Genomic DNA, 23,291 nt, shown 5'->3' with positions numbered 1-23,291 from the left:
AAGCTGGGGTGCCTTAAGCGTGATTGCAACGATATGGGGACGCTGATGGTGGCTTTAGTCAAGTATGCCGATTCTGATAGTACTAAGGACCCCGCGTATGATGATGAAAAGACGGGGAAGGGAAAGAAGAACGGTAATGGAAAGGGTCAGCATCATAACCCGGCAAGTCAAGGAGGCAATAAGCGTAAGGCGGACGGTAACCCGAAATTTGTGGCCAATGCACAGGGTAACAATCAGAAGCACAAAGGGAAGCCACCCCGGTTTGGTGGGTCAGGACCGTCTCTTGAGCAACTACTCAATGAGCCCTGCCCGAAACACGACACCCGGGAACGACCAACGACTCATTTATGGAAGGATTGTGCAATCATGAAAGCTTTCAAGAATTCTAATACGTTTGATGGCAATCAAGGCCCAAGCGGCGGCTCAGGAGCCGGCGACTTTCATGGCCCGGGCGGTGGTTCAGGATCCGGTTTTCAGGGAAACCAGGGTGGTTATAATCAACAACAGTCTGGTCAAGGAGGTCAGCAGCAGCAACAGTCGGGTTATCAGAGCCATCCAAAACAGTTAAACAGTGGGTAGTATCACGTATTCACCACAAGTTTGTGTAAACGTGATCAGAAAGTTCATAAGAGGGCTGTGAATTCTGTTGAACCGGCCGTCCCTCGTTACTTGAGGTGGTCAGAACAGCCTATTGTCTGGAGCAGGGAGGATCACCCTCCCCGGGTTGATAATCCGGGTCAACTATCCCTGGTGGTGGCACCGCAAGTTGGTGGGTATAAATTTACTAAGGTGCTCATGGATGGAGGTAGCAGCATCAACATCCTCTATTATGAGACCTTTCGGCGCATGGGCTTAACTGACAAGAATTTAAAGACTTCCAACACCGTCTTCCATGGAGTGGTGCCCGGTAAGTCGGCGTATCCTGTGGGCAAGATTGAGCTAGAGGTGGCCTTCGAAGATGAGCATGATTCTAGGGCGGAAAAGTTAACTTTTGAAGTGGTCAAAATCAAGAGTCCATATCATGCTTTGTTCGGGCGGCCGGCCTATGCCAAGTTCATGGCACGGCCGTGTTATGTTTATCTACAGCTCAAGATGCCGGGTTACAAGGGTACCATCACTATGCATGGAAGCCGAAAGGTGGCCCTGGAGTGTGAAGAAGGCGATGCGGCTTACCCCGAGTCTGTCTGTGCAGCAAAGGAGTTCAAATTTTATCAAGATAACGTTGACCCGGTGAATATGACTTCTCTCAAGAAGCCGACTACGGAGCATGACCCGGCCATGAAGTTTAAATCGGCTGCAGAGACTAAGCTTGTTGATTTTACTCCGGGCGATTCATCTAAGCAATTCAGCATCAGTGCCAACTTGGATCCTAAATAGGAAAGCGCGCTCATCGAGTTCATCCGTGAGAACCCGGACATCTTTGCATGGAAACCTTCTGACATGCCAGGTGTACCGAGAGGACTCGCTGAGCACACTCTTAATATTGATCCAAAGTATAAGCCGGTCAGGCAGTTTCTGCGGCGATTTAATGAAGAGCGATGAAAAGCTATAGGAGAAGAGGTCGCCCGGCTCTTGGCGGCTGGGTTTATTGTCGAAGTTTTTCACCCGGAGTGGTTGTCTAACCCGGTACTCGTACTCAAGAAAAATGGCACCTGGCAGATGTGTGTGGATTACACGGACTTAAATAAGGCTTGTCCGGCTGATCCTTTTGCCCTCCCCCGTATTGATCAAATAATTGATGCTACGGCAGGTTGTGCGCGTTTGAGCTTTTTGGATGCTTATTCTGGTTATCATCAGATCAAGATGGCAGTTAAGGACCAGGAGAAGACGGCTTTCATCACCCCGTTTGGAGCCTTCTGCTATGTGTCTATGCCTTTTGGGCTCAAGAGTGCCCAGGCAACTTATCAACGGTGTGTACAGAATTGTCTCCACAATCAGATTGGGCGCAATGTTCATGCCTATGTGGATGACATAGTAGTGAAATCCAGAGAGGCGGAAACCTTGATATCTGATCTCGGAGAAACCTTTGACAATCTCCGGGTTTACAAAATGATGCTTAACCCGGAGAAGTGTGTATTTGGTGTGCCTGCAGGCAAGCTTTTGGGATTCTTGGTCTCAAGCAGGGGCATTGAGGCTAATCCGGAGAAGATTAAGGCAATCACTTCTTTGGCTAAACCGGCATGTATTAATGATGTTCAGCGATTGGCGGGTCGTGTTGCCGCTTTAAGCCGGTTAGGTGAGAAGGCCCTACCGCTGTACCAATTAATGAAGAAGGCAGACACCTTTGTCTGGAGTGATGCTGCTAATGCTGCTTTTGAGGATTTGAAGAGGCAGTTATCTAAGCCGCCAGTTCTTGCGGCTCCCATTGACAAAGAGCCTTTGCTGTTATATGTGGCTGCTAATTCACGAGCCGTCAGTGTGGCAATTGTGGTAGAGCGCAAGGAGGCTGGTAAGGAGCATCCGGTTCAACGGCCGATTTATTATGTCAGTGAGGTACTCATCGAGTCAGAACAAAGATATCCTCATTGGCAGAAACTTGTTTACGGGGTGTTCATGGCAAGCCGGAAGCTGAAGCAGTACTTCCAAGGTCACCCTATCACTGTGGTAAGTTCTGCCCCCTTGGGAGACATTATTCAGAACAGAGAGGCTATAGGACGAGTCGCCAAATGGGCCATCGAGCTCGGGCCTCATGGTCTGAAGTATGTACCGCGTACTACCATTAAGTCTCAAGCTTTGGTGGATTTCATCAACGACTGGACAGCGCTACAGGCACCTGAGGAGAAGCCCGATAACACTTAATGGATTATTCACTTTGATGGGTCCAGACAGTTGGAAGGCTTGGGGGCTGGAGTTGTATTAACTTCCCCTCGAGGTGACAAATTTTGTTATGTGCTCCGGCTTATGTTTCCTTGCACTAACAATGCAGCTGAGTATGAGGCCCTGCTCCATGGTCTCCGGATGGCCAAAGAGATGAACTTGAGCCGGGTAAGATGCTTAGGAGACTCAGACCTTGTGGCTCAACAGGTGTCAGGCAAGTGCGACTCTAAAGATCCCCTCATGGCGGCTTACCGTCGTGAAGTCGATGTTGTGGCTGGATATTTCAAGGGTTACATAGTGGAACACATTGATCGAAGAAAGAATGAGGCGGCTGATGCATTAAGCCGGCTGGGGTCTCAGCGTAAGCCGGTGCCGCCTAACACCTTTCTTGATGTTTTGCATAATCCTTCTGTTAAGTTACCTACAGAAGAAGATCTGGCAATACCAGACCCGGAGGCACAGCTGGTGGCGGCTATCCACATTATCCCGGATTGGACAGTGCCTTATTTGGCTTACATGACCCGGGGAGAGTTGCCTGAAGACGAGACCTTGGCAAGACAGATCGTCCGGCGGTCTAAGTCCATGACAATTGTCAATGGCGAGTTACATCATTACAGCATCACTGGCGCGATTCAACGTTGCGTGTCACCTGAAGAGGGTTAGGAGATCCTTCGTGAGATTCATGAAGGAGATTGTGGTCATCACGCCGGCTCAAAATCTCTTGTGGCCAAAGCTTTCCGTCATGGGTTTTATTGGCTGACAGCTCATGCTGATGCAGAAGACCTGGTCAGTAATTGTTGCGGATGTCAGAAATTCTCACAACGAGCCCATGTGCCGGCTCAAGAATTGAGGATGATTCCAATTACCTGCCCATTTGCAGTCTGGGGGCTTGATATGGTCGGGCCTTTCAAAAGATCTAAGGATAAAAAGACTCACCTCTTGGTGGCGGTTGACAAGTTCACAAAGTGGGTGGAGGCGGAGCCAGTGAGTAAGTGTGATGCAGCCACAGCAGTCCAGTTTATGAAAAAGGTGATTTTTCGCTTTGGTTTTCCACACAGCATCATAACTGATAATGGTACTAACCTTTCCAAAGGAGCTATGGAAGAGTTCTGTCAACGAGAGCATATTCGGATTGATGTTTCACCTGTAGCTCACCCTCAATCAAATGGGCAAGCAGAACGAGCCAATCAAGAAATCTTGAAGGGTATCAAGCCCCTGCTCTTGGTCCCCTTACAGCGGACACCGGGTTGTTGGGTGGCGGAGTTACCTTCTGTACTCTGGAGCATCAATACTACACCTAATAGATCTACGGGTTACACGCCTTTCTTTATGGTGTATGGAGCAGAGGCGGTCCTGCCAAGTGAAATCAATCATGATTCACCCTGTGTGGCGGCTTATGTTGAGGAAGACAATGAAAAATCTCGGCAAGATGCACTTGACCTGTTGGATGAAGAGCGAGACTTGGCAATAGCCCGTTTGGCGATTTACCAGCAAGACCTGCGCCGCTACCACAGCCGCCGGGTTAAGTCCAGAACCTTTCAGGAAGGCGACTTAGTGCTCCGATTCATCCAGGATCAATCTAACATGCACAAGCTATCCCCTCCTTGGGAAGGACCCTTTGTGGTCAGCAAGAATCTGAACAATGGATCATACTACCTTATCGACGTTCGGGAACACAAAGACTCACGTAAGTCGGAGGAGGAGACCCATCGGCTGTGGAATATCGCTCATCTTTGGCCTTATTATACTTGAGCCATCGGCTCTAATGTGTATATACTTATACTACGTATATTATATAAAGCAATAAAGCAGGACCTCTGTCCTTTTTTCCACTCCCTAAAAGGTTTATGTGTTTTCCTTGTCAGGTGGTGGAGATGACCAAGGAGAAGCGGATCATATCTGAATCCGGCTTTCCTTTGGTCCGGCTTATGATCATATCTGAATCTAGCCGTGATCACTTGGGGGCTTCCTGTTCAAATATAGGTCGTATTCGAACCAAAGAGAACATAGCTGTCGATACCCACTTGATCGGCATACTGCCAAACCCACTTGGGGGCTTCTTGATCATATCCGAATCATAGCTTAACTCCTTTTGGGTCTGACATGGATCGTATTCGAATCAGCGTCATTAAGCAAGTCTTATGGTCACTTGGGGGCTTCCTGTTCAAACATAGGTCTTATTCAAACCAAAGAGAACATAGCTGTCGATACCCACTTGATCGACATCGCCACAGCCACTGGGGGCTAACAGATCGTATCCGAATCTTAGCTCAACCCCTTCGGAACGGGTCACTGATCATATTCAAATCAGAAACCCTTGAATTTTGTTCATCATATTTTACAAGTGCCAACATTAGATATCTTGTGACCCTCTTGAAGGTACAATGGAATACATTACAATCTTCTAGAATTAATATTAGTTACTTCAGGTTGTTAAGAACCAGGTAAACTTGTATGTGCCAATTTTCAGGAGTTATGTTTACCCTCAGGGGTTGGTTTATATAAGCTGGAAAAACAGCTATAAGCACTACAGGGCAATGCAAGGTATTTCTGCAAAGGGCATAACAGATTCATATAAAGTATATAGTGACGGCAGCTTATGCAAGTACTAAAGGCCGTAAGCATACGCAAAGGCATAGCAAAACTCAAGGTATTTTTTACTCTATTACAAGACTCTTTGAGTCTGAATGATGCGGCATTGTTTTTCTACAACTACATAAGCAGGTGGTGCCTGATAATCTACTCTTGGGGTTGATTTGAAGCCTCCGGGTTATCCTTCTCCGCCTCTCCGCCGGCTGCTTTGTCCTGGAAGGATGATGAGGCCCAGTCAATGCCACTCAAGACCTCAAACTCAGCTTCATCATCTATTAAACCGGTTGGGTCGACTTCAGGGGCAAAGGTGTGCTTACGGGTTGGAGGGATCAAGCTAACGTCGTCATAATGCGGCGAGGGGATTCTCCGATTCTCCTTGTCATAACCCGGCTGACACTTGGAGAGGTCAGTGTCGTTCCCAATAAGAGTAGCCACCGGATGTATATCTTTCACACAGGCGGTGAAATCTTTATCATTAAACACGGTGCCATCTTGCTTTAAACTTGGATACCCAAGAGCAATATCAGCAGGGTCTAGTTCTGGAAGCCACACCTTGGCCTGGCTCAATGCGGCTATAGCTCCGGCTCTTGCAGATGCTCATCTTAACTCTTGGATCCGCTGAGGTAGCACAGCAAGCCACTTCAGCACATCTTGCAGGAGATAGGGAACATCATTTGATAAAGACACAACGGCCAGGGCACGTTGTGACCCGGTGTAGAGCTGTTCCACCAGAGTATAAACCGCCTTCAGCTTGATCACCATGTTCTGCTTGAGATTTGTGCTCCTGGGGCCTGCGTTATTAAGCATAAGGTGAGTCAGAGGAAACAACCGAAATGGTCATTCAAGGAGTTTTGCAGTGTTTAAGATTTGAGTAAGTCACTCACCAAAGATTGCTGAGACCATTCGAGATATCTGGCGCTTTAAGTCGGACAGTTCGGCCATTGCTTCCGCCAGCGATGCCTCTGCTGTCTCGGCCAGGGTCACCAGTGCGGCCTTTTCATCAGCCCAAATTTTCTTCTCCGATTCAAAATTTTGCTTCAGCTTCTCTTGTTCGGAGACGTTGAATTCAAATTTGGAGTTAGCCTTTTGAGTTTCAGTCTCCTGGGCTGCCACGCGGTTCTTCAGGTCAACAATTTCCAATTCAAATTGACTTATCATGACCTGCATTGCACCAGATAACACTCAAGATTACGGTAAATAGTGTTAAGTCCCAAGCACTTTGCAAGCAAAGGTATTTGGCACTTGGGGGCTAATGTATCCTGAAGAATTTTCAATTACTACTCCGGTTCATGGAAATTAAAGTCCCAAACACTTTGCAAGCAAAGATGTTTAGCACTTGGGGGCTAATGTGTATCGCAAGTGTTACCGAGTTAAAAGTCTTTTTCCTAAGACGGATAAGCAGTGCTAGGCAATTTTCAAAAGTCTACAGCATATTTACTTATAAGCAATAGACTTGGAGGCTGGTATAGTAAGTATGGTTAAAGAAAGCTAGCATAAGTCATACCTCAGATTTCTGCTGTATCTGCTTCACCATGTCAATTTCCAGGTCACGGCTGCTATGTAATTGATTGATATAGCCGAAGACGATCTCTCTGATACTCAAATGAGTATAGTCAGTGACGTCCAGCTTGGCCTTTCGGCGTTCTACCAACTCCTCTTTAGAACACTTGGCAAGTACAGATGGCTGTGCCGGTTCAACAAACTGAGTTTTGAGGATCTCAACTTCTGGATCACTTGCTTTGGCGGGGCTAGGAGCCTCTGGGTTACCAGACTTGTTGAAGATTTGCTCAGTAGGCGGGTCAGAGGAAGATATAGGAGCGTCATGAGATGGTTGAGGCGGCGGCTCATGAGCAGGGGCATTAGGAGCAGCTGTGCCCAGCTCTGGTTCAGTCACAACCGGCTCTTGGGGCGGCTTATTCTTTTTTGCCCTTTTGCTGGGCTTTACTTGCACACTGCGGAAAAAGTAGACAGGTTAAAAACAAAACGTATGAGTAAAATAAAGGCATAAGGTACAACAAGTTTATATTACCCGGGAGCAGTTTTGAAGGCTGGCATGTTGGACTGCATAGACTCACCGAAGGAAGGTGAAATATCCTGATAATTGGAGTCAGAAGAATTGAGAGGATAACGAATGAAACCCGCCAAAGGAAAAACAAGGTGTGAATCGGAGGTAACCTCAGCCTGGCGTTTCCTGGTCACATCAGGTAAGCCAGAGGAAAGTTCTGCGTCTTTGCTGGTCCGGGTCTGCCTCCGGCTCTCGTAAATCTGTCGCTTCAAAAGAAAGTCAGGATCTTGGTAAGCCAAAGGACGTGAAAATCTTACTTTCCGGCTTACTCTTCGAATTTTCTGACACGGCTGAAGCTTGAAGTCGGAGGAGATTATAATTACCTCTTCCTCGATGGGTTGGCTGTTGCCCGTGTCTTCCTGAAAGAAGTTTAGTATCAGTAAGGTAGTAATAAAGGAGAAAGGGAAATTCAAAGGTTACCTCTTCCTCATTATCATCATTATCATCAAGCTGAAAAATCTCAGAGGCACTTGGCTTCCTCTTCCTTGAGGTGGTGGCCTTGGTGGTTTTCTTTTCGGCTCTCTTGGCCGCCCTGGCTTTCTTGGCTGCCTCATGATCATATTGGGTTTTCCAAAAGTTATCATTTGCCTGTAAAAGGTTATAACGGGTTATGCGTAAGAATACATCCTAACATGATAAAAAAAGATATAATAATAACACGACGGCTGGAAACTTACTGCAGGGGCCGGGTTCTTCTGGCAAAAAGGTAGTAAGCCGAAGGCGTTACTATTCACTGTGCCCTCCTTCAACAAGGACTGAGTTGTAGCTTCCACTATGTCATCTGGTAAGTCGTCAGGGCTATGACGCCGAGGGTCGTCTTTCTCGCCTAAATAATTACACATTTAGCCGGGGCGGCGGCTTAACGGAATTATTCTCCAAGCAACCTAGACTCGGACCAGGTCAATGCCATCTAAGCCATTCCATAAAAGAGCTTTTATCTTCTTGATTTTGGGGGTGAGTGGCAGACGTTCATTAGCTGTCAACTTATCCGGCAGCGGGTGAGTAGGTTCAAGGCGCAATGCACGGAAGCCGGGCAGCGGGTTTTCACCAGCCGGAGAAGTGTCCTGGCAGTAGAACCACATTTGGTTCCAGTCCTTTGGATGACTCGGCAGTTCAGCATAAGGGAAAAGGCAGTCTCTTCGTTGCTGAATCGAGATGCCACCAAGTTCTAGACTGGATCCGTTGGCGCGTTCATTCTACCGGTTCAAATAGAACAACTCCCTGAACAAAAGTAGGCTGGGTTCTTCTCCAAGGTAGACCTCACAGAAAACTTGAAAGTTGCAGATATTTGACACCGAATTGGGCCCGATGTCTTGAGGTCTTAAGTCAAAGAAGTGCAAAACGTCTCTAAAGAATTTTGAACCGGGAGGAGCAAATCCCCGGCTCATGTGATCGGTGAAAATGATCACCTCCCCTTCCTTGGGTTGAGGTTTCTCTTCAGACGGGTCAGGAGCGCGATAAGACATGACATCCTTCTTGGGAAGATGGCCAGACTTTACAAACTCGGACAATTTGCTCTCTATAACAATGGATGGGACCCAGTTGCAGGTAATCGGAGGCTTAACAACTTTGGGTGCCATTGGATAAATTGAAGCCTACAACAAGATAAAGGAAATTTTCCGGTTCATTATAACCCGAAGAATAAGCATTATTGGGTTATTTGAGATGGCGGCTTAAGAAGGGGCCTAATGACATACATGTAACTATGTGATAATGATTAGCAGCTGCAGGTACTAAAGATGATTAAGGTTTTCTTAAGTCGCCATAAGCAAGCGGTGCTGACAACCGGTATTATTTTAAACCGATCACATGAATTATTATGGCTGAAGCAGAGTCAACAGATGCGGTTTTTTGGTTAAGTGTGGAACAAACAGGTTTCACAAGTTGCAATCATTATTTTGGATCAAACGAGGTTCTGAGAAAGAAAATATTTCTAGACCTAAAAATAGTACAGAAAAGTTCATATACTCGCGGAGGGTTTCCAAAACAAGGGAAATGAGATCTGTTCTTATACAGGATAAGCACGAATATTTTTCGTAGCAGTTTTATGTTGTTTCTATAATCTAAACAAAGGCATTGGAGGTGAAATTAATGGAGGTCTGCGTCGGGCGGTGATGAACACCGATGAACTCAAGACGATTTCAAGAAAGATCTGAGAAAGGGGAAAATAGGAACTCACAGATGCGGAAGAGCTGCGGAGGGTCGCCGTCGCTTTCTGGTCGGAATCAGGGGGATGCAGCGGCCTGAGTAGGTGAAGACGAGGAGTTCGACGGCGGCGGCGGCCGAGCTTGAGCAGCAAAGGAAGAAGTGTGAGGAGGAAGACGACTGAAGGAAATGGAGAAGGCCTAGGTCGCATCTATTTATAAGGAGGGGCCGACCAAGACGGCGCAAGAAACGAGGAGACCAAATCATCATTATCCAGCGGCCCCGACGCCTCGATTCTCGGGATGGTCAGTAAAGGCAAAGATTCGTTGGAGGATATGACGGATTGAAATATGAATTTTATTGAAGATGACGTCACAGAGATTTGACCCGGATCCGGATAATGACGTCACGGCGGGTTAGAATTTCCGCGCAAAACAGAAGACTAAGGGCTAGTTTATATGGTTTTTAAAGATTGACATGAACCGGTTCAAATCAATCTGGGGCCTAATGTTGGGGATATAATTATTTACGTAAGCCGCCCAGGAGGGGCCGGGTTACGCAAAGAGAAGCCCATCTGAAGCACAAGACCAAGATGTGAAGATGGCGGTTCAGTAAAGGGTCTAAAGGCCCAAAGACGATTTAGGGCCCATGGTGATAAACTGCCATGAGGGCGCGACTTGTATTGTAAGGTAGAAATAACTAGTCACCGAGCCGGACACTGTTTATGAGCCGACCGGGACTCTGTAAGCCGTAGGGCATCGACCCATGTATATAAGGGGACGACCCACTGGCGGCTTGGTGACAGAAAAAACAAGATATCAAGAACCGGGCATAGCGTATCTCGCTCCCTGGTCATCGAAACCTCAAGCAATTCCAACCCAACTAGACGTAGGCCTTCCTTCACCGTAAGGGGCTGAACTAGTATAAACCTTGCGTGTCCTTTGTCCCGATTAACCCCTTTAAGCTTCCTAGTTGCGATGGCTCCACGATCAAGTCCTTGCAAGAGGACATCTGCCGTGACAATTCCACGACACTAAGGTTTATCAATCCGTAGGAGGCATAGGATGAATATGATCTCTCTCAAGCAACCCTGCAACCAAATAACAAAGAGTCTCTTGTGTCCCTAACACACCCAATACAATGGTAAATTGTATAGGTGCACTAGTTCGGCGAAGAGATGGTGATACAAGTGCAATATGGATGGTAGATAAAGGTTTTTTTAATCTGAAAATATAAAAACAGCAAGGTAACTAATGATAAAAGTGAGCGTAAACGGTATTGCAATGCGTTGAAACAAGGCCTAGGGTTCATACTTTCACTAGTGCATGTCCTCTCAACAATAATAACATAATTGGATCACATAACTATCCCTCAACATGCAACAAAGAGTCACTCCAAAGTCACTAATAGCGGAGAAAAAACGAAGAGATTATGGTAGGGTACGAAACCACCTCAAAGTTATTCTTTCCAATCAATCCGTTGGGCTATTCCTATAGGTGTCACAAACAGCCCTAGAGTTCGTACTAGAATAACGCCTTAAGACACAAATCAACCAAAACCCTAATGTCACCTAGATGCTCCAATGTCACCTCAAGTATCCATGGGTATGATTATACGATATGCATCACACAATCTCAGATTCATCTATTCAACTAACACATAGAACCTCAAAGAGTGCCCCAAAGTTTCTACCGGAGAGTCAAGACGAAACGTGTGCCAACCCCTATGCATAGGTTCATGGGCGGAACCCGTAAGTTGATCACCAAAACATAGATCAAGTGAATCAATAGAATAACCCATTGTCACCACGGTTATCCGATGCAATACATACATCAAGTGTTCTCAAATCCTTAAAGACTCAATCAGAGAAGATAACTTCAGAGGGAAAACTCAATCCATTACAAGAGAGTAGAGGGGGAGAAACATCATAAGATCCAACTATAATAGCAAAGCTCCCGATACATCAAGATCGTACCACCTCAAGAACACAAGAGAGAGAGAGAGGGAGAGAGAGATCAAACACATAGCTACTGGTACATACCCTCAGCCCCGAGGGAGAACTACTCCATCCTCGTCATGGAGAGCGTCGGGATGATGAAGATAGCTACCGGAGAGGGATTCCCCTCCGGCAGGGTGCCGGAACGGGTCTAGATTGGCTTTTAGTGGCTACGAAGACTTCTGGCGGCGGAACTAACCATCTATTGTGCTCCCCGATCGTTTTAGGGTATATGGAGATATATAGGCGGAAGAAGTACGTCAGGGGGGCCACGAGGGGCCCACGAGGGTGGAGGGAGCTCCCAGGGGGTGTGGGCGCGCCCCCCTGCCTCGTGGCTTCCTCATTGCTTCCCTTACGTGCACTCCAAGTCTCCCAGGTTGCTTTCCTTCCCAAAATAAGTTCCATGAAGTTTCAGGTCAATTGGACTCCATTTGTTTTTCCTTTTCTGCGATACTCTAAAACAAGGAAAAAACAGAAAGTGGCACTGGGCTCTAGGTTAATAGGTTAGTCCCAAAAATCATATAAAATAGCATATAAATACATATAAAACATCCAAGGTTGATAATATAATAGCATGGAACAATCAAAAAATATATATACGTTGGAGACGTAACAACATCCCCAAGCTTAATTCCTGCTCGTCCTCGAGTAGGTAAATGATAAAAACAGAATTTTTGATGTCGAATGCTACCTAACATATTTCTCTAAGTAATTCTCTTCATTTTGGCATGAATGTTCAGATCCATAAGATTCAAGACAAAAGTTTAATATTGACATAACAATAATAATACATCAAGCATACTAACAAAGTAATCATGTCTTCGCAAAATAACATGGCCAAAGAAAGCTATCCCTACAAAATCATATAGTCTGGCTATGCTCCATCTTCACCACACAAAATATTTAAATCATGCACAACCCCGATGACAAGCCAAGCAATTGTTTCATACTTTTGATGTTCTCAATCTTTTTCAACTCCTCTAGGAGCTCTCCCCCAACCCCTCCTCCTCTATGGTCTCCTCCCCCGACCACTCCACCTCCCCGTGAGGTGTCATCGTCGCGTAGTCGGGAGGGAACCTTGTGGGCTCGTCCACTCCGAGTAAGTCCTTTGAATTTACTGAGGAAACTGGCGCCGCTGGACCGCCCATGATTAGCAAACCTGCATTGAGAGGAGAATAAACAATTAGTAAGGATATCAAATAAACAAGCATACAGGAAAAACATTAATAACAGAAGAGCACATTAAGCATACGATTGTAATGATCATTAAAAGAACTTACATTTTCTAGAACCCGTATGAATCATCACTATTATAATCTATTTGTCGACCGGTCTCATCATCACTATCATGCATATCTTCTTTGTTGTCTGACGGAGGTGGAGGCTCTTCCTCATTGTCAGCGTGTTCATTTAACTTTTCAAGCATAATTATGTCTCTTTGATTCACAACTGCCTCACCATCAATCTGTGCGTCGTCGTCATTTGGGTCCAGGTCAACATAACCCAAGTCATCATCCTCATTGTTTCGGACCATGTCATCATGTTCCTCTTGAAAGAACAGTCCCTCGTATGTCATGGGATTTATGTTGTAGTAATCATCATCGTTCGGGTCCGAAAGCTTACCATGTGGCGACACCTTGAACACAACTTCCCAACCCTTTAGGTACTCTTTCTGGCATGGGTAAGGTAGATAATAAACTTGTGTGGCCTGGGTAGCGGCGATAAAGAGAGCAGCTCCGGCATAGACGGTTGATGGTTTAACTTCAACTAAACCAACAGAAGGCATATGTCTCAGACCCTTTTTAGGGTCGAACCATCGGCATTTGAACACAGTGTGACTTAGGGGTTCGCGGCCATGTTTGAATGTAAGCTCGTATATTTTTCCTACCCTTCCGTAGGAATCTACTTTATTATCTCCTTCAGTGAAGACTCCAGTATTTATGGTTTTAGGATCAGGCCGACTTTTCTGGTGCTCCTCTATATGGAAGCGATACCCATTCACATCATACTTTTGACATGTCATGATGGTAGGGTCAAAACCCATGGAAACCCATCTCAATTCTTCATCCATTGATTCGATCAGATCATTTCCGTACAAGTTTAATTGAAATTATAGGGCGCATGAGTTTAGTTTGAATTGTACGGTGAAATAGGTAATAGGAACGTGTGAAAAATTACTTTCTCCATGAACCACGCAACGAAATTTTTCCTTCCATCAACACCCTTTCGGAGAAGAGCAAGTGCCTCCGCTTCACTAGGAGGTAGCATTCCCATCCACTCTTTCATCAATGAATCGACTACAATAAGAAAAGCGCTATAAGAACTTGGCAAAGTGAACATAACGAATTGACTAAAAGAATGGTGCAAAGGTATTACCTCATCCACTCATCCTCAACTTCCTTGAGGTTGTGCAAGATATAGAACATGACATCCTCCCACTCATCTTGTGGCATGAGATAAGGTGTCGAGCATCCAGCCCTGCCACCTTGCCCGATGAATAGAGGCAACTTGGGTTTATACTTGGGTTCTTCTGTATTGTATCGAGACACCTTATTATGCAACGTGGGAACATGGTCCGGTTAGTAGGTTGTCCTGAGGTCTTCCACCTCCTCTAGGATAACTGCCTCAGCTATGGAAGCTTCAATCTTAGCTTTGTTTCCACATTTCTGTCTCAGATGCTTGTTCTGTCTCTCAAGGCCGTACTGCCAACAATTCTGCATAGGGCCCCCCAACAATACCACGTTCGCGAGGTGCAAAACGAGATGTGTCATCGGAGTAAAGAAGCCTGTCGGGAAGATCTTCTCTAGCTTGCATATCAACTCCGATGCCTTCGTATGCATTTCTTTTATCTTATGAGGACATATTTCTTTAGCACAAAGCATGCAGAAGAAATGGCTTAACTCTGCAAGCACACGCCAGACATGCTCGGGAACATAGTCCCGAACCATCACCAGCATAATCTGCTCAATCCATACATGATAGTCATGACTCTTGAGCCTGGTCACTTTGCCCATTGAAAGATTGACCCCCTTACTTATATTCGACGCATAACCATCAGTGAACTTCACGACGTTTTTCAGCCACTTCAATGCCTCCATCTTATGATCCTTTTTAAGTACGAAGTCAGCATCTGGCTTGAACCAAGATTTTCGACTGCCTGTGGGAGGCTGCATGTGTAGACGTGGTCTATCACAAATATTCTGTTGATCGACTCTAGCATTAACATTATCCTTTGTCTTATCAGGAATGTTGAGGATCATGCAAAAAAGGGACTCTGCGACATTCTTTTCGGTGTGCATCACGTCGATGTTGTATGGAAGTTTGAGGTCCTTAAAATAGGGAAGCTGCGTGAAGGGGGTAATGTGAGTCCAGTTGTGTGTCTCACGATAAGCTTCAAAACATTTTTTCCCTTTACCTTTTCCTTTGCCCTTGCCCTCGTCTTTGCCTGTGGCTTTACCTTTGCCTTTGCCTTTGTGTTGGGCATATAACTATCAGTTATGACCCGCCCAGAAGGGGTCGGGTCAGCCCCAATGGCGGGTTACACAAGAAGCTGATACGTCTCCGTCGTATCTATAATTTTTGATTGTTCCATGCCAGTATTATTCAACTTTCATATACTTTTTGGCAACTTTTTATACTATTTTTGGGACTAACATATTGATCCAGTGCCCAGTGCCAGCTCCTGTTTGTTGCATGTCTTTTGTTTCGCAGAAAACCCATACGAAACGGAGTCCAAACAGAATAAAAACTGACGAAGATTTATTTTGGAATATTTATGAATTTTGGGAAGTGGAATCATTGCGAGACGGTGCCCGAGGGGGGCACGAGGTAGGGGGGCGCACCCCAGGGTGTCAGGCGCGCCCCTGACCCTCGTGGTCACCTCGTAAGGCGGTTGGAGCCCTTCTTTCGCCGCAAGAAAGCTAATATCCGGATAGAGATCGTGTTAAAATTTCAGCCCAATAGGAGTTACGGATCTCCGGGAATATAAGAAACGGTGAAAGGGAAGAATCTGAGAACGCAGAACCAGGGAGAAACAGAGAGATAGATCCAATCTCGGAGGGGCTCTCGCCCCTCCCATGCCATGGAGGCCAAGGACCAGAGGGGAAACCCTTATCCCATCTAGGGAGGAGGTCAAGGAAGAAGAGGAATTAGGGGGCCCCTCTCCCCCTCTCCTCCGGTGGCGCCGGAACGCCGCCGTGGCCATCGTCATTATCACCGCGATCTTCACCAACACCTCCGCCATATTCACCAACATCTCCATCACCTTCCCCCCTCTATCTACAACGGTCCACTCTCCGGCAACCCGTTGTACCCTCTACTTGAACATGGTGCTTTATGCTTCATATTATTATCCAATGATGTGTTGCCATCCTATGATGTCTGAGTAGATTTTCGTTGTCCTATCGGTGGTTGATGAATTGCTATGATTGATTTAATTTGCTTGTGGTTATGTTGTTGTCCTTTGGTGCCCATCTTATGAGCGCGCGCGTGGATCACACCATAGGGTTAGTTGTATGTTGATAGGACTATGTATTGGAGGGCAAGAGTGACAGAAGCTTCAACCTAGTATAGAAATTGATGCATACAGGATTGAAGGGGGACCAATATATCTTAATGCTATGGTTGGGTTTTACCTTAATAAACATTAGTAGTTGCGGATGCTTGCTAATAGTTCCAATCATAAGTGCATAGAATTCCAAGTCAGGGATGACATGCTAGCAGTGGCCTCTCCCACATAATACTTGCTATCGGTCTAGTAAAGTAGTCAATTGCTTAAGGGACAATTTCGCAACTCCTACCACCACTTTTCCACACTCGCTATATTTACTTTATTGCTTCTTTACCTTAACAGCCCCTACTTTTTATTTACGTACTCTTTATTATCTTGCAAACCTATCCAACAACACCTACAAAGTACTTCTAGTTTCATACTTGTTCTAGGTAAAGCGAACGTCAAGCGTGCGTAGAGTTGTATCGGTGGTCGATAGAACTTGACGGAATATTTGTTCTAACTTTAGCTCCTCGTTGGGTTCGACACTCTTACTTATCTAAAACTATTGCGATCCCCTATACTTGTGGGTTATCAGAAGCCCAGTAAACATTCAAGATGATAGTTTTCTAAATCTTATAGAAGGCCCAATGGCCTGGAGGCGGCTTAAGGCCTGATATTATGAACCGTCGTATGAACCGCCGTATGTAAGGAAAGACTTGTAAAGAAAGGCATGTAAAGGAAGTCACCGAGCCGGACACGATTATGAGTCGGCCGGGACTCTGTAGGCCACCAGGCGTCAACCCGTGTATATAAGGGGACGACCCGGTGGTGGCTTAGGGAAAGAAACACGAGATCGATAACCAAGCCGGCGAGTTAAGCCTCTTGGTGACCGAAACCCCCAGCAATACAAACACAACTAGACGTAGGCTTTTACCTTCATCGTAAGGGGCCGAACTAGTATAAAACCTCTCGTGTCCTTTGTCCCGATTAACCCCTTTAAGCTTCCTAGTTGTGATGGCCCTACGACTAAGTCCTTTCTCTAGGACATCTGCCGTGATAATTCCACGACAGTTGGCGCCCACCGTGGGGCCAGCGCACGGTGGATTTGAGTTCTTGAAGGGCAACTTTGAAGGGCTCAAGGGATATATTGTGGGCCGGATGACCAAGAGTTGTTGCGGCAAGCTCTACATCGACGATGAAGGCTGGGGCCCCGAGGCCGGCTCAATTGAGTACAGATCGGCGAGTCAGGCCCTGAGCCGGACGTCCACACCAACCTCATCGAAACGGCTCAGCGAAAGGACCACCCGTGTTCAATCTGTCGCAAAGCATGCCTTCGTAGGCTGCGTCCACGGTGGTGAAAACTCTGAAGGATAGGTGGAGGGCGGTGAGACGGCCGTCTGTTCTGACACTGCATCATCAACGGGCGAGACAGACTCTTTGTACCAGCCGCACGACGACAAGCTCGGGGGCTGTTTCGATGGCATCAGTATTCCGGACCCTCTTGAGCCGCCGAATTGGGCCGGAGTCTTCATAGCAGGGACACAGCCCAGGCAGAACTCTACAACAGTGGCAGCAACAGCTACCAGGTCGGCTGCAGCCGGGTCAGGAGACCTCGCGCCCCCCCCCCCGGCTCAGATTCTAATGGACCTCATGGATAAACTGACGACTCTGTTGACCGCCGTGGTAGAGCTGGCGGATAAAGCCATCACGACGCAGAGGTGGCACGCATACGTGAAGAGATGGTGCAAGCCAAGGAAGATCTAGCCGCAGAGGAAGTCAGGATGGCAACAGACCGGGCGGCTTTGGACGTTCGTGCTCAACAACTTCAAGCGGAGACCTTCCGGCTCTCGGTGGATCTTAACACGTCAAACGAGGTCATGAGGAGGAGGCATCAGAAAACTCAGTCACATCTACCTCTAACGCTTGATCCTAGGAACCTATTCCATACACCCGGGGCTGGGGTAAGCAACCCGCTGGAGGCAAACCGGATCACGACACCCGGCGCACCGGTTCAGCCGCGTGCCATGGAACCACCTCATATAATTACCACTCCACCTTATTACGTACCAACACCATCGGGTCACTTCTCCAACCCCTTGGAAAACCTCATCGCAGCGTCGGCTCGTTTGGCGGCTCTCCCGATGGAAGGCGACTCATCGGCGGCGGTTGAAACGCGGAGGGTAAGAGAACTTCTTCAAACATCTCTGGCACAGCAGGATGCGTACTCCTACAGTCGAGATAGGATCCATTCAACTCATCGACCAAGCTGGAGCCCGAGCTACAGTAGGCATATGGAATCCGCAGACATGTCAAGCAATGCCTCAATGCCACAACCAGCCACATAGACATGAGCCAGTGCGGGCGGGAGCCCTTAACTTGGCGGATCAGGAGAGGATTCGACAAGAGGTGGAACGAGCAGTTCAAATGGCAGCAGATCAGGCGGCTCATCAAACTTTTCTAGCTTATCCAGCAACCTCGGTCGAGGTAGGAGTGGCCACAAGAACCGGAGGCGTCCCTTGCTTGGTGCCGACCATACGTAATGAGCGTATGCCGAAGGACTTTAAGGGGCCTCGTAAGGTGCCTAATTACATAGCTGACTTACAGCCCGGGGCTTGGATTGAGAGTTATGAGATGGCTATGGAGTTGTTGGAGGTCAGCGACGCGGCAATAGCCAAGTATTTCACTATGATGTTGGATGGAACAGCTCGTACTTGGTTGAAGGGGTTGCCGCCTAATTCTATCGGCTCATGGGCGGAGTTAAAGGCCCGGTTCATCCAGAACTTCAAAGACACGTGTAAGCAACCTATGTCGATTGTGGACCTAACTATTTGTAAACAAGAGGACAGTGAGTCTGCAACCCATTGGGTGCACCGGGTCAGGGAGATAATACATTCTCTGATAAGATTGATGTCGGCTCAGCATTTTTGATGTTGGAGAAAAATTGCCGTTTTGAACCTCTGAAGCAGAAGTTGGGGCGGCTCAAGCATGACTGTAATGACATGGGCCAGTTGATGGCGGCTCTCATCAAGTATGCTGATTCTGATAGTACCAAAGACCCGGTGTCTGACGAAGAAAAGACAGCGAAGGGAAAGAAGAACGGCAACCGCAAGGGTCACTAGCATAACCCGGCAAATCAAGGAGGTAATAAATGCAAGGCTGATGAGTTTGTTGCTAACACCAATGCACAGGGCGGAAATCAACGGCGCAAGGGTAGACAACCCCCTCGGTCGGGCGGGTCAGGTCCCACCCTTGAGCAACTATTGAATGAACCTTGTCCAAGGCACGGCACCCGGGAGAAGCCAGCCACCCACCTGTGGAAAGATTGTACGATCATGAAGGCATTTAAAAATTCAAACTCGTTTGATGGAGGTCACGGCCCAGGTGGCAGTTCAGGTGGAGGCAGGTTCGAAGGCCCGGGCGCCGGTTCAGGTGGAGGAGGATTTCACAGTCAGGGCCATCCTGGTAACCAAGGAGGATATAATCCACAACACAGCCAAGGTCATCAGCAACAACAGTCCGGATATCAGAGCAACCCAAAACAACTAAATAGTGGGCAATACCATGTATTCACCACTAGTTTATGTAAGTGGGACCGGAAGCTTCACAAGAGGGCCGTCAATGCCGTTGAGCCGGTTATTCCATGTTACTTACGCTAGTCAGAGCAGCCTATTGTGTGGAGCAGAGAGGATCCCCCACCCCAGGTCGATAATTCGGGACACTTGTCTTTGGTAGTGGCGCCTCAGGTTGGTGGATACAAATTCACTAAGGTACTCATGGATGGAGGTAGCAACATCAACATCCTCTACTATGAGACGTTCCGCCGGATGGGATTGATTGATAAGAGTCTTAAACAGTCCAACACTGTTTTTCACGGTGTGGTTCCTGACAAGTCGGCGTACCTAGTGGGTAAGATTGAACTGGAAGTAGCCCTTGGGGATGAGTATGATTCCAGAGCAGAAAAATTAACCTTTGAGGTAGTAAAGATCAAAGGCCCAAATCATGGTCTGTTTGGATGGCCGGCTTATGCCAAGTTCATGGCTTGGCCGTGTTATGTATATTTGCAGCTCAAGATGCCGGGATATAAAGGCACCATCACAGTACATGGGAGCCGGAAAATAGCTTTGAAGTGTGAAGAAGGTGATGCTGCCTATGCTGAATTTGTTTGTGCAACAGAGGAGTTAAAGTTTTACAAGGATCATGTTGACCCGGCAGACATGACATCATTAAAGAGACCAACAATAGAGCATGAGCCGGTGTTGAAATTCGAATGAGCTGATGACACCAATATGGTTGACTTTGTACCTGGTGACTCATCCAAGCAGTTCATCATCAGTGCAAACTTGGATCCAAAATAGGAAAGCGCGATCATCGAGTTCATCCGTGAGAACCGGGACATCTTTGCATGGAAACCTTCACACATGCCGGGTGTCCCGAGGGAACTCGCTGAGCACACTCTCAATATTAATCCAAAGTTTAAACCTGTCAGACAGTTTCTCCGACGGTTCAATGAAGAAAGGCACAAGGCCATTGGAGAAGAGGTGGCCCGGATCTTGGCGGCCGGGTTCATCATAGAAGTCGTTCACCCAGAGTGGTTAGCAAACCCGATGCTTGTACTAAAAGAGAATGGCACCTGGCATATGTGTGTGGATTACACCGATCTGAACAAGGCTTGTCCGGCTGATCCTTTTGCCCTCCCCCGTATTGATCAGATCATCGATGCTACGGCGGGTGGCGCATGTTTGAGTTTCTTGGATGCTTACTCAGGTTATCATCAGATTAAGATGGCGGTCAAAGATTAGGAGAAGACAACTTTTATCACTCCTTTTGGAGCTTTCTACTATGTGTCTATGCCTTTTGGGCTTAGTGCCCAGGCGACCTACCAACGGTGTGTACAGAACTGTCTTCGTGATCAGATTGGGCGTAATGTTCATGCTTATGTGGATGATATAGTGGTAAAATCCAGGAAGGAGGAAACATTGGTCGTAGACCTGAAAAAGACCTTCGATAATCTCTGGGTCTACAAAATGATGGTTAACCCGACCAAGTGTGTTTTTGGAGTCCTGGCCGGCAAGCTCTTGGGTTTTTTGGTGTCCAACCGAGGTATTGAAGCTAACCCGAAGAAAATCAAGGCAATTACATCCCTGGCCAAACCAACATGCATCAACGATGTTCAACGGCTGGCAGGTCGTGTTGCTGCTTTGAGCAGGTTCATAAGCCGGTTAGGGGAGAAGGCAATGCCTTTGTATCAGATGATCAAGAAAATAGATGATTTTGTTTGGAGCGATGCTGCAAACTCTGCTTTTGAAGATCTGAAGACACAGCTTGCTGAGCCGCCGTTCCTGGCTGCTCCAGTTGAGAAAGAGCCGTTGTTGTTATACGTGGCCGCCAACTCACGCGCTATTAGTGTGGCTATTGTGGTGGAGCACAAGGAGGCTGGCAAGGAACATCCGGTTCAATGGCCGGTTTACTACGTCAGTGAGGTGTTAATTGAATCCAAGCAACGATATCCACATTGGCAGATGCTCATGTATGGGGTGGTCATGGCAAGCCGGAAGCTTAAAACATTATTTTCAAGGTCATCCAATCACTATGGTTAGCTCTGCTCCTTTGGGAGACATCATTCAAAACAGAGAAGGCACTGGACGAGTCGCCAAGTGGGCCATTGAGCTTGGGTCTCATGGGTTGAAGTATGTACCACGTACTGCGATCAAATCTCAAGCTCTAGTTGACTTCATTAATGATTGGACAGAGATGCAGATGCCAGAAGAGAAACCAGACAACACATATCGTACTATTCATTTTGATGGGTCCAGACAGTTGGAAGGCTCGGGGGCTGGAGTTGTTTTAACCTCTCCTCGAGGTGACAAATTTTGTTATGTGTTACGGCTGATGTTTCCTTGCACTAACAACGCAGCAAAGTATGAAGCCTTGCTCCATGGTCTTCGAGTGGCAAAAGAGACGATTTTGAGCCGGGTCAGATGTCTTGGCGACTCAGATTTAGTGGCTCAACAAGTATCAGGCAAGTGGGATTCCAAGGATCCTCTCATGGTGGCTTATCGCCGGGAGGTTGATGCTGTTGCAGGGCATTTTAAAGGTTATCAGGTGGAGCACATTGACCGTAGGAAGAATGAAGCGGCTTATGCTTTAAGCCGGTTGGGGTCTCAGCGTAAGGCGGTACCACCTAACACCTTTTTGGATGTTTTTCATAACCCATCTGTCAAGTTGCCCACAGAAGAAGATTTAGCTATTCCTAACCCGGAGGCACAGTTGGTGGCAGCTCTTCATGTCATCCCAGATTGGATGGTGCCGTTCTTGGCTTACATGACCCGGTGAGAGTTGCCAGCGGATGAGACCCTGGCTCGACAGATAACCCGGCGGTCTAAATCAATGACGATTTCTGATGGAGAACTATACCATCACAGCGTCTCTGGAGCGTTTCAACGCTGTGTTTCCCCTGAAGAAGGCCAAGAAATACTTCGTGAGATCCATGAAGGCGACTGTGGTCATCACGCCGGGTCAAAATCTCTGGTGGCCAAAGCTTTTCGTCACGGGTTTTACTGGTTGACGGCTCACGCTGATGCAGAGGATCTGGTCAGCAGATGTGATGGATGTCAAAAATTTGCACGACGAGCACATGTTCCAGCTCAAGAGCTCCGGATGATTCCAATCACTTGGCCATTTGCGGTCTGGGGGCTTGACATGGTGGGGCCTTTCAAAAGGTCTAAGCATAAAAATACACATCTTTTAGTGGCAGTTGATAAATTCACAAAGTGGGTTGAGGCAGAACCGGTGAGTAAGTGTGATGCGGCCACGGCGGTTCAGTTTATGAAAAAGGTGATCTTCCGCTTTGGTTTTCCACATAGCATTAGCACGGACAATGGCACTAATCTATCCCAAGGGGCTATGGAGGAGTTTTGTCAACGTGAGCATATACGGCTTGATGTTTCTTCTGTAGCTCATCCTCAATCCAATGGTCAAGCTGAGAGAATCAGGAAATTTTAAAAGGTCTCAAGCCCCGGCTTATGGTTCCCTTACAGCGAACACCGGGTTGTTGGGTAGAGGAATTACCCTCGGTGCTATGGAGTATCAACACCACTCCTAACAGGTCTACAGGTTACACACCTTTTTTCATTGTGTATGGAGCAGAAGCAGTGTTGCCTAGTGATATCCGTCATGACTCGCCC

The sequence above is a fragment of the Triticum dicoccoides genome, chromosome 3A, assembly GCF_002162155.2.
Source record: "Triticum dicoccoides isolate Atlit2015 ecotype Zavitan chromosome 3A, WEW_v2.0, whole genome shotgun sequence".
Classification (NCBI taxonomy): domain Eukaryota; kingdom Viridiplantae; phylum Streptophyta; class Magnoliopsida; order Poales; family Poaceae; genus Triticum; species Triticum dicoccoides.
The sequence above is the reverse complement of the archived record's forward strand: the minus strand, read 5'-3'. Positions refer to the sequence as shown.